At 38.2% G+C, this 11,778-nt stretch overlaps 1 pseudogene; it reads left to right on the forward strand.

Moving 5' to 3' along the window:
* The first annotated feature begins 9,670 nt into the window (after positions 1-9,670).
* On the forward strand, positions 9,671-10,274 carry LOC122680612 (annotated as a pseudogene).
* Positions 10,275-11,778: the final 1,504 nt, after the last annotated feature.

Below are 11,778 nucleotides of genomic sequence, written 5' to 3' on the forward strand. Positions count from 1 at the left end.
AGTAAAGATGGGGCTTATCAAAATATTAAGCAGCATGCTTCCATAGGAAAAGTCACGGTGCTCATCCTGAGTATTTGATGGTTTAAATGTCAATAGAAGTTTCAGTTAGAAAAGCAAAAGTTGTAAAATGGCATCAGTTGAGGCAATGCAATAGTTCCAGACTAATAGTGGTCATTGGTTGTTGTGCTCTTTACTGCTGGGATCTCAAAAAAAAAAAAGTCTCCCTTAAGAATGTCTGATAAAGTCGTGCAAGTTGTTAAGTCTCAACCCCTGAATATACATCTTTTAAATATCCTAGGTGATGAAATAGCAAGCACATACAATGAACTATATGCATTCCAGAATGATGTAAAGCAAGAGAAGTAGAAAATCAATGGTAATGTTATGGTCATTGAGAAGTAGTCCCATGGAACATCATTTTTACTTGAAGTCATTTGACATGTTTGTCTCAAACTACATCATCCTGATAATTCAAGGTGAATAAAAGTATTTGTTGCCAGTGATAAAATTTAAGCTTTCAAAGAAAAATTGGGATTTTGGGGAATTTTTAATCCAAGACCATGCAATTGATAGCATCCCACTACCTGGACCCATAATCAACTCAATGAGAATATTAATGAACATAATTATTTTTGATATTGTACACCAAAGTGCCAGTATTTGGAACATCTATATAGCTTAGTGGACCAATATTTCTGATGACCAATGCAAAGAGATAAGAGATCCAGTCATAATGCCAGGTAGACCAATGGGTTTTAATAAAACAATGTGAAAATTTCTTTGTGGTATCAGCTTCTTGCCAGCTAGAAGTAAAGCTAAATTCATTGCCACTAAGTCTTTATGGAACAGTTGCTTGTCAACTTGATACAGTATCAGGAATGATGCATGATTATCTGAAAAGGCTGTGAACACAGTATATAAAAAACTGTATTTGAGATTGGATTTTGTTGACATCAAGACAATATATCTCAGCAACAGAAGGTGCAAGTAAGAGAATTCAGTTGTCTGCTATAAAGTTAGATTTGCAAAAATGTAAAACAATGCTTTTCTCAAATTTGTTTAGATAATTATCATAACTTTTTTTCTTTTGGCTGTGCCACTCAGCATATGGATCTTAGTACCCCAACCGAGGGAGCATGGAGTCCTAATCTCTGGACTTCCAGGGAAGTTCCAAAATTTATTTATTTAACCATGTAATGGGGTTACTTTTAAATGAAAAATGCTTTAAAAATGTGTTTCAATTTCTCAGGTTAAATTTTGAAAAAAGTCTATTGAGTTTCCTAAGTTTTTAAGATTGTAAAAAAAAAAACAAAAAAACTCTGGTTAAACTAGTGATTCTGGAACAAGCACAATTAGATGGATAAGTTTGGTCTCGCCTCTATCAAATAACTTGCAAATACTTTTCTCAAAATCAGGTAAGATATTTAGAGTTGCACATGTGTACTTAACAGTGTTGAGGGACTTCCCTGGTGGTTCAGTGGCTAAGGCTCCTTGCTCCCAAAATAGGGGTTCTGGGTTCAATCTCTGGTCAGGGAACTAGATCCCACACACTGCAACTAATTTCACATGCCTCAGCTAAAAATCCTGCAAGCTTCAACTAAGGCCTGGCAAATAAGTAAATATTGTTTTTTAATGTTCAATTGGCTCCTGTCACTATTTTGTTTAGAATTGACTGGCTTGATCTTGCTGTCCAAGGGACTGTCAGGAGTTTTCTCCAGTACCACATTGACAAGTACCAATGAATAATGACATTGAATTTCAGCAGAGAATGAAAGAAGACTGCACTGACTTAGTAAAAAGAAATTGAATCTTTTAAGTGTTGTGAGGTTCAGGGCGATTGTGTATAGAATATTACTTTATGCATAATACAAAGAAAAGCCCCCAGGGAAAGAAAGGATGAAGAAGAGGTCCTTCAGGAAGAAGGGAATTAAAAAAATAGTAGAAAGTAGGATGCAAAAGTGAAAGATAAATCAATAAGTACCCACCTAAAGAATTGAGTGGAGAAAGTAAACTGTAATAAAGACTAATTTTAGAGGAGAAATACAGAGTAAAAATATCTATCTGAATGGTGACGTTCTGGAGGGAGACCCAATAAGACTTGATAGGAGGTAGACAGGGTAAGGGAGAAAAGGGAGGAATCTTGTTTCTGGGTTGTGCCAGAGTGGGTGCTACTGAGTGAGTGGAGACATCGCCTTGCCTGTGTGGGACCAGATATCTTGGGACTGGGGATTGATTGTCTTGAGCAAGTGGCCAGCTTTAATGGAGGTTTTGCAGTGACCAACTCCTTTTCCTGGAGGACAAGCTGTAAGGCCACAGTCTTAAACAAGAAAACCCACACTTCTTAGTGGTTGAGTCAGGGATTGATTGTCTTAAGCAAGTGGCCAGCTTTAATGGAGGCTGCACTCAATACACCAGCAAATTTGGAAAACTCGGCAGTGGCCACAGGACTGGAAAAGATCAGTGTTAATTCCAATCCCAAAGAAAGGCAATGCCAAAGAATGCTCAAACTACTGCAGAATTGCACTCATCTCACAGGCTAGTAAAGTAATGTTCAAAATTCTCCAAGCCAGGCAAGGAAACCAGACCTGAATATTCATTGGAAGGACTGATGCTGAAGCTGAAACTCCAATAGTTTGGCCACCTGATGCAAAGAACTGACTCGTTAGAAAAGACCCTCATTCTGGGAAAGATTGAAGGCCGGCGGAGAAGGGGATGACAGAGGATGATATGGTTGGATGGCATCACGGACACAATGGACAGGAGTTGGTGATGGACAGGGAGGCCTGGCGTGCTACATTCCATGGGGTTGCAAAGAGTCGGACACAACTGAGCGACTGAACTGAACTTGCAGTGGCCAACTCCTTTCCTGGAGGACAGGCTGTAAGGCAACAGTCTTAAACAAGTAAACCCACACTTCTTAGTGTTGAGTCAACCCAGTATAGATTTTAGAGAGGAATGGAGCTATGAACTTGGACCCAGGGCACCATATTCCCAGATAGCATTATTTTCTTGGATGGTATTTTAGGATAAATTTTAATAGAATGTCTGAGGTTTAATATAGGACCTTTATAATTTGTCCTACCATTTGCTTTGTCTAATTAGGATAGATTTATCTATGAGATAAATGGATTTTTTTTTTTAAAGGTAGCCAGAAACCTAAACTCTTAACCTGAATTTAAAGAGAAGGGCAGGAAAGGAAATTTAGCCTTTCCTGTTTTAAGTTCTTTAGTTGCTTCCTTCCAATCTTTTATTCTCTTCTCCCTCTGTAACTCCAAGTTGGTGATTTGCTTGAGATTCCAGGCAATTGTGGAAATCCAGTGATCAGGGAACTGCTGTATTTTAGTTATCTTGCATTTCATTGGTCACTGGTATGGCATGCTCTGATTGCTATGATTATACAGTGGAAGTGAGAAATAGATTTAAGGGACTAGAACTGATAGACAGAGTGCCTGATGAACTATGGACGGAGGTTCATGACATTTTACAGGAGACAGGGATCAAGATCATCCCCAAGAAAAAGAAATGCAAAAAAGCAATATGGCTGTCTGAGGAGACTGTACAAATAGCTGTGAAGGGAAGAGAAGCGAAAAGCAAAGGAGGAAAGGGAAGATATTCCCATTTGAATGCAGAGTTCCAAAGAATAGCAAGGAGAGATAAGAAAGCCTTCCTCAGTGATCAGTGCAAGGAAATAGAGGAAAACGAGAATGTGAAAGACTAGAGATCTCTTCAAGAAAATTGGATATACCAAGGGAACATTTCATGCAAAGATGGACTCAATAAAGGACAGAAATGGTATGGACCTAACAGAAGCAGAAGAAATTAAGAGGTGGCAAGAATACACAGAAGAATTTTCCAAAAAGATCTTCATGACCCAGATAATCACGATGGTGTGATCACTCACCTAGAGCCAGACATCCTGGAATGTGAAGTCAAGTGGGCCTTAGGCAGTATCATTATGAACAAAGCTAGTGGAGATGATGGAATTCCAGTTGAGCTATTTCAAATCCTGAAAGATGATGCTGTGAATGTGCTGCACTCAATATGCCAGCAAATTTGGAAAATGCAGCAGTGGCCACAGGACTGGGAAAGGTCCATTTTCATTCCAATCCCAAAGAAAGGCAATGCCAAAGAATGCTCAAACTACCACACAATTGCATTCATCTCACATACTAGTAAAGTAATGTTCAAAATTTTCCAAGCCAGGCTTCAACAATACGTGAACCGTGAACTTCCAGATGTTCAAGTTGGTTTTAGAAAAGGCAGAGGAACCAGAGATCACATTGCCAACATCTGCTGGATCATTGAAAAAGCAAGAGAGTTCCAGAAAAACATCTATTTCTGCTTTATTGACTGCCAAGGCCTTGACTGTATGGGTCACAATAAACTGGAAAATTCTGAAAGAGATGGGAATACCAGACCATCTGACCTGCCTCTTAAGAAACCTATATTCAGGTCATGAAGCAACAGTTAGAACTGGACATGGAACAACAGGCTAGTTCCAAATTGGGAAAGGATCATGTCAAGGCTGTTTATTGCCACCCTGCTTATTTAATTTATACACAGAGTACATCATGAGAAACGCTGGGCTGGAGGAAACACAAGCTGGAATCAAGATTGCCAGGAGAAATATCAATAACCTCAGATATGCAGATGACATCACCCTTAAGGCAGAAAGTAAAGAACTAAAGAGCCTCTTGATGAACGTGAAAGAGGAGAGTGAAAAAGTTGGCTTAAAACTCAACATTCAGAAAACTAAGATCATGGCATCCGGTCCTGTCACTTCATGGCAAATAGATGGGGAAACAGTGTAAACACTGGCTGACTTTATTTTTTTGGACTCCAAAATCACTGCAGATGGTGATTGCAGCCATGAAATAAAAAGACGCTTACTCCTTGGAAGGAAAGTTATGACCAACCTTGACAGCATATTAAAAAGAAGAGACATTACTTTGTCAACAAAGGTCCATTTAGTCAGGGCTATGGTTTTTCCAGTAGTCATGTACAGATGTGAGAGTTGGACCATAAAGAAGGTTGAGCGCTGAAGAATTGATGCTTTTAAACTGTGGTGTTGGAGAAGACTGTTTAGAGTCCCTTGGACTGCGAAGAGATCAAACCAGTCAATCCTAAAGGAAATCAGGCCTGAATATTAATTGGAAGGACTGATGTTGAAGCTGAAACTCCAATACTTTGGCCACCTGATGCAAAGAGCTGACTCATTGGAAAAGACCCTGATGCTGGGAAAGATTGAGGGCAGGAGGAGAAGGGGACGACAGGATGAGATGGTTGGATGGCATCACTGACTCAATGGACATGAGTTTGTGTAGACTCCTGGAGTTGGTGATGGACACGGAGGCCTGGCGTGCTGTGGTTCATGGGGTTACAAAGAGTCGGACACAACTGAGCGACTGAACTGAACATATCCAAAATGTGGTTCCTACCTTGTGATACTGTTGGGTTAGGAATATTGGGCCATGAATTTTAAATAATTATAAGTAGGCTCAAGCTCTTTATTAGTCAAAATAGAAACCATTACATTCAACACATTTTTGGCAATGAGAATTAACTTTATTTATTCCTGTAGTGTAAAAATCTGTGCTTGGGATTCAACAAACTCTTGGAAAGCATCCTGCTGGTTGTAGAAGTGTTTTCCCTGCAAAAAAAGTTGTCAAGATGATTAAGAAGTGGTAGTTGTGTGAGGTCAGGTGAATATGGCAGATGAAGCAAAACTTTGTAGACCGATTCACTCAACTTTTGAAGCATTGGTTGTGTGACATGTGGTTGGGCTTTGTCCTGTATAAGAATTGGGCCCTTTCTGTTGGCCAAAGCTGGCTGCAGGCATTGCAGTTTCCAGTGCTTCTCATCAATTTGCTGGGCATAATTCTCAAATATAATGATTTCACTGGGATTCAGAAAGCTATAATGGATCAGATGGGCAGCAGACCACCAAACAATGACCACTGCCTTTTTTTAGGGCAAATTTGACTTTGGGAAGTGCTTTGGAGCTGCTTCTCTGTCCAATCATTGAGCTGGTCATTGCTGGTTCATATATAAAGTTCACTTTTCATCACACATCACAATCTGAAATCATTTGTTGTTGCATAGAATAAGAGAAGATGATACTTCAAAACAACAATATTTTGGGTTTGTGGTCAACTCATAAGGCAGCAACATATCAAGCTTTTTCACCTTTCCAATTTACTTCAAATTGTTGACTGTAGAATAGTCAACATTCAGTTCTTAGGCAACTTCTCATGTAGTTGTAAGAGAATCAACTTCATTGATTTTTCTCAGTTGATTGTTGTCAGCTTCTGATGGCTGGCCACTACCCTGCTCATCCTCAAGGCTCTCGTCTCCTTTGCAAAACTTATAGAACCACCACTGGACTGTATGTTCTTTAGCAGTTTCTGGGCCAGTTGTGTTGATGTTGCAAGTTGTCTTCAATGCTTTACAATCCATTTTGACCTCGAATAAAAAAAATCACTCTAATTTGCTTTTTGTTGAACATCATCTCCATAGTCTAAAATAAATATAAAATAAGCAGCAAGTAATAAGTCATTAAAAATATAAAGCAGGAAATGCATATTAAAGTGATATACAACATAGCCACATTATTTAAGAGTGTATTCCAATATCAAATGGCAATTTTAACAATACAAAACCACAGTTACTGCACCAACCTAATATATTTTCCAAACTCTATTTTTAAGATATCAAATCACTTACTTACTCATGACTGTATGGCCTGAGTAAAATATCAAGTTGTTTGGCTTGGGGAGAGTTACCACAACTCAGTTCTTTTTATTTTTTAAAATTGATGTATAAATTCAAAGTCCTCCCAATCATAATCAAAACAAGTTATTTGTGAATATCAACAAACTAATTCTAAAAAAGACAGACAAAAGACCCAGAATACTCAATGCAATACTGAAGGAGAATGGAGTTGAAAAACTGACATTCCCTGACTTGAAGATTTACTATAAAGTCACTATAATCAAAATAGTGTGATATTAAAGAATAAATAGTAGATCAGTGAAGCAGAGTAGAGAGACCAGTTGTTTCTCAGTCGCTCAGTCATGTCCGAATCTTCACAACCCCATGGACTGCAAAACACCAGGCTTCCCTGTCCTACAGTGTCTCCCAGAGTTTGCTCAAACTCATGTCCATTGAGTTATGCCATCCAATGAGTTCATATCTCCTCCTGCCCTCAATCTTTCCCAGCATCAGGGTCTTTCCCAATGAGTTAGCTCTTCATATGAGGTGGCCAGAGCATTGGAGCTTCAGCTTCAGCATCAGTCCTTCCAATGAATATTCAATATTGATTTCCTTTAAGATTGACTGGTTTGATCTCCTTGCAGTCCAAGGGACTCTCAAAAGTCTTCTCTAACACCACAGTTTGAAAACATCAATTCTTAAGCGTCAGTGTTCTTTATGGTCCATCTTTCACATCCACGCATGACTACTGGAAAAACCATAGGTTTGATTATATGGACCTTTGTTGGCAAAGTGATGTCTCTGCTTTTTAATATGCTGTCTAGGTTTGTCATAGCTTTCCTTCTAAGGAGCAACCGTCTTTTAATTTCATGGCTGTAGTCATCATCAACAGTGATTTTGGAGCTCAAGAAAATTAAATTTGTCAACTGACAGAGGATGAGATGGTTGGATGGCATCACCGATTCAATGGACGTGAGTGAGCAAACTCTGGGAGATAGTGAAGGACAGGGAAGCCTGGAATGCTGCTGTCCATGGGGTCACAATAGTCTGACATGACTGAGCGACTGAATAACAGCAATACATCTATTAAAGGGGACAAAATTCAAAATACAAAACCAAATGCTAGAGAGGCTTTGGAGCAACAGGCGGTCTCATACATTGCTGGTCAGAATGCAACGCATTTCACCCACTTTGGAAAAGAGTTTGTGGTTTCTTACAGAAATAAACTCTTTTACCATATAACCCAGCAATCATGTTCCTTGGTATTTAGCCAAAGGAGTTGAAAACTTGCACACAGATGTTTATAACAGACTCTTTGCAACCCCATGGATTGTACCCCACCAGGCTTCTCTGTCCATGGAATTCTCCAGGCAAGAATACTGGTGTGGGTTGCCATTCCCTTCTCCAGGGGATCTTCCCGACCCAGGTATTGAACCTGGGTCTCCCGCATTGCAGGCAGATTCTTTACCATCTGATCCACCAGGGAAGCCTTATAACAGCTTTATTCATGTGAAAACTTACAAGCAAAAACGTTGTCTTCAGTAGGTGAATAGATAAAGAATGGTACATCTAGACAATGGGATATTATTCAATGCAAAAAAGAACAAATAACGAGCTACCAAGCCATGAAAAGCCATGGGGGAATCTTAAAAGCATATTACTTAGTGAATAAGAAGCCAACCTGAAAAACCTACCTCCATACTGTACAATTCCAATTAAGATATTCTGGAAAAGACAATGAAAATTCTATATATGATACTATAATAATAGGTACATGTCATTATTTGTTTGTCCAAATCCATAGAATATACAACACTAAGAGTGAACTCTAAGGTAAAATGTGGATTTTGGATCACTACAGATTCATCAGTTGTAACAAATGTACCACTCTGGTGGGGATATTGGTAATGGGAGAACCTATGCATGTGTGGGGTAGGGGTTACATGGGGTTCCTTCCTCAATTTTGTTGTGATCTTAAGTCTTCTAAAAAATAAAGTCTTGGAGTGACATCAGCATTATAGTGGCATGATACCCTCCTTTTGTCTCTCCCCTTCAATTTACAATCAGTAAAACATCTATAACTCAACCAAGGTTCCTCTGACCAACACACCAAGACACCAGAGCTCTACACATCAGTACCTCAAGAGGGTGTACACTGGAACACATGGTAGAGGCAGAAGTAGGGGAAAAGTGGAGGCCGTGCTTGCAATCCTAGCCACCAACCACCTGAAAGCAAAAGTACACAAAACTTTGAATAAGGTGATAAATATAATTTCAGAATCTGAAAATTACAACTCTATATCAGTATAGGTTGTTAAACAATTATAACATAAAGGTTAAGAGTCGGGGTGGAGGAGCAGTAAAAATAACTATTTTGCTGTTGTTTGGTCGCTAAGTCACATCTGACTCTTTTCCGATCCCATGGACTGTAACCCAACCTGCTCCTCTGTCCATGGAATTCTCCAGGCAAGAATACTGGAGTGGGTAGCCATTTCCTTCTCCAGGGGATCTTCCAGACCCAGGACTATAGCTACTTCAATTTGGTGACAAACTTATAACATAAAATGAGACAACTTGCTACAACAAAAACATAAAAAGGTAAGAGGAAAAGGACAGAACTCACATAGCCAAGTAAAGAGAACATGTTATTGATAGAAAAAGGACTATTTGAGACCTTTTATAGAAACCTCATGTTAACTACAAGTCTAGAGCAGAGACACAAAGCCTACTAAAAGAGGAAACTGAGTAGAACAGGAGTTGCAACAGCTGCTCAGGCTGCCCAGGCGGTGGGTCTATGACCCTGAGTGCAGGCAGTGGTAAGGTACCTTGTTTTTCTGATGAGTAATGACCATGCTGGAATGAAAGGAAACTGTGCAGACCACTGTCTGTGAAATCTTTGAAGATGATAAAATAATGTTGGATTCTGCAGCGAGAGCCTCTGGATCAGCTATGTTGTAAGATGTTTCAGAAAGACAAGAAGCAACACAATAGTAGCAATTCCCAGAGCAGAAAAATCAGTACTAAGGGCAAGTCTGTAGATTCCAGCCTTGGGGGGCTTCCATGGTCCAGCAAGGTGGCAAACCTTGACACTAATTCCACCAAGACCTCAGGACAAAGCAACAATAATTCAGATACCTGTGCAGGATTTATGAAAAAAATACATTGATGCAATTGAGAAACTGAAACACTCTGAAGGGAAAAGTCTTGAAGAGCCACTAGAACTGATAAATTATACAGATGTCACTCAGAAAGATAAAAAATTGCCTTTCATCCCTTTGAAGGAAGAATTTACTATGTAGGTTACCTAGTTTGGTATAGACGTATCCACATCAGATCAGTATGGTGTTTTACATGGGTATGATCTGTATTTAACCATCCAAATGGTACGTTATGATGATGATCTTGGTGCAGGAAAAAGCTTATTGGCTTTGAAGACTACAGATGCGAACAATGAAGAATACAGCCTGCGGGTTTACTAGTGCAATAGCCTGGAACAAGCACAACCAATCTGTAAAGTTTTATCCACTACTTTGAACACTGTATTGACATCTGAGAAACCTTGAATTTTGCAGTCAACTGGAAGTTGACTTCAAGTGCAAGTTCAGCTGTTTTCTCACTAGTTCTGTTTTCAATCTGTGGTGTTGAACTATTATGGAAATATAAGCAATCCTTTGCTCTAGATTTTCTGAAGAAAATGCAATGTACAAAATATCAATCATTTGTTTTTCTATTGTGTCTTATTTAGCAGTGAAAAAGAAGAGGAAACTGAGAAAAACAAAATAGAAAGCCATGGAACTAAAATGGCAGACAGAAATACAAACAAACAGAGAAACAATGGAGATATAGAGCAACTAGAAAATAAAAGATAAATGGCAGTACTAAGTTCTCATTTATCAAAAATCTTCCTGGAAATTGAATCCATGAATTAAAAGACAGAAATGGCTGATGAATTAAAAAATAAGACCCAACTAAATGCAGCCTCCAGAAGACTTAGTTCTAAAGACAAATGTAACCTCAAAAGTGATGAAAGAGGATACTCCAAGTAAATGAGAGCCCAATAAAGCAAATGTAGCCATACTTATTATATCCAACAAAAATAAACTTCAAGCCAAAAAACATAACAAGAGACAAAGATGGACAATATATGATAAAGGGGACAACTCATCAAGAAAACATAATGATTATTCACATATATGCATCTAATATTGGAGCACCAAAATATATAAGCTAATTATTAACAGATTTAAAGGGAGAAATTGATAGCAACACAATATAGTGGAATATTTTAATACCCTACTTATATCAATGAATAGATTATTCAGGCAGAAAGTCAACAAGGAAACAGTGGCTTTAAAAATAAAAAATTTATATCAGATGGGCTTAATAGAATCACAGAGAACATGCCAACCAAAAGCAACAGATTACACATTCTTCTCAAGTGCATATAGAAAATTCTCCTGGATAGACCATAATTCGGAAAACAAAGCAAGTCTCAATACATTTAAGAAAATCAAAACCATATCAGGCATTTTTTTTTTTTGCCACAATGATTATAATCTAGAAGAAAGCTGGAAAAATCACAAATATGTGGAAACTAAACAGCACATTATTTAACAGCTATTGAATTTAACATAGAACTCAAAAGAGAAATAAAAACATATCTGAAGACTTCAGATATGCAATGAAATGAAAACATGATATATCAAAATCTAAGGAATGCAGCAAAAGTGGTACTAAAAGGGGAGTTTATAGCAATGCAGGTCTACCTCAAGAAACAAGTAATAATTCAAATAAGCACTCTACTCTTACACCTAATGGAACTAGATAATGAAGAGCAAACAAGGCCCAAAGTCAACAGAGAGAAGGAAATAATAAAGATGTGAGCAGAAGTAAATAAAATAGAGACTAAAAAAACAACAAAACAGATCAATGAAACAAAGAGCTGGTACTCTGAAAAGAGAAATAAAATGAACAAAGTTTTAGCTAGACTCACTAAAAAAAGAAAGAATAAAGTCAGGAAAAAAGTGGGGAAATTACAATTGATACCACAGAAAGAAAAAGAAGTAG

The sequence above is a fragment of the Cervus elaphus genome, chromosome 22 (genome assembly GCF_910594005.1).
Source record: "Cervus elaphus chromosome 22, mCerEla1.1, whole genome shotgun sequence".
In the NCBI taxonomy this organism is placed as follows: domain Eukaryota; kingdom Metazoa; phylum Chordata; class Mammalia; order Artiodactyla; family Cervidae; genus Cervus; species Cervus elaphus.